Consider the following 1,355-nt stretch of genomic DNA (forward strand, 5'->3'; position numbering starts at 1 on the left):
CTAATTTTTCATATATATATTTTTAGTTGTCCAGCTAATTTATTTCTATATATTTTTTTTTAGTAGAGACGGGGTCTTGCTTTTGCTCAGGCTGGTCTTGAACTCCTGAGCTCAAACGATCTGCCCGCCTCGGCCTCCCAGGGTGATGGGATTACAGGCGTGAGCCACCATATCTGGCCCAACAGTGTATTTTTAAAAAATGTATCCTGACCACATGGGGTTCAACCCAGAAATCCAAGGATGGCTCAACATCCCATCTTCACTTTCAGTGGTAACCCAACACATTCACAGACAAATACATGATCATCTCAACAGATGTGGATAATAAATTTGATAACATTCAACAATTATTTATGATTTTAAAAAATGACTTCCAGCCATTATGGAATAACAGCTACTGGATTTGCCCTCCTGCCAAAGGAGGAAAAAACCAGAAATCTGAAAAAAATATAGAAAGCAACTGTATTCAAACACTGCACAAAGGACAGCGCAGGACTGTGATCTCTGAGAGAATGGAAACAATGACATAAAGCCTACAATTTACCCAGTTTTCCACATGGAGGCATTTTTCCAGACTGTGGTGCAGGCAGAGGATCCAATCAGAGTGAGGAAGTCTTGGGAGTTTAGACACAGATGCCAGAGTTTGGGAAGGTTGAAGTATTTGGAATTTGCAGATAAGTGTACTGGAGAGAAGGGATCTACTGAGAGAAAGAACCAGAAATCTACAATAGGCCCCTCTAAGTCTTTTGGTAAGTAATAATAAGCTGTATTTGTGTAGAATGAAATTCCATGAGGCTGAATAAACTATTGGGGAACTGAAGCTAAAAATTCGCAGAGCTCACGTAGGAATAGGAGGTATTCAAGATCCAACTAGTTAAATGGAGAGAATATACTGAACACCTGGCACGTTCAGTAAGGGTAAGCTGGACAGAGTAAAGGCCCCGTTACCCTGACTCTAACAAAGTTTTAGAACAATTCTCAAAAGAAGCGAGCTGATGCACAAGAAACTTAACTGACTGTCAAAAACAAGCGTAATATTCTTGCCTTAGTTCAAACTGCTATAACAAAGTACCATAGATTGGGTGACTTATAAACAACAGAAATTTATTTCCCACAGTTCTGGAGGCTGGAAGTCTGAGATCAGGGCACCAGCATGGTTGGGTCCCAGTGAGGGCCTCTTGTGGGCTGCAGACTGCCATCTTCTCACTATATCTTCATATGGCAGAAGGAGAATAAAAGCGGTCCCTTTCATAAGGGCACCAATCCCATTCACGAGGGTTCTACCCTCATGACCTAATTGCCTCCCAAAGGCCTCACCTCCTAATAGCATCAGATTGGGGGTTAGGATTTCAACA

The sequence above is a fragment of the Propithecus coquereli genome, unplaced genomic scaffold (assembly GCF_000956105.1).
Source record: "Propithecus coquereli isolate 6110/MARCELLA unplaced genomic scaffold, Pcoq_1.0 Scaffold294, whole genome shotgun sequence".
In the NCBI taxonomy this organism is placed as follows: Eukaryota; Metazoa; Chordata; class Mammalia; order Primates; family Indriidae; genus Propithecus; species Propithecus coquereli.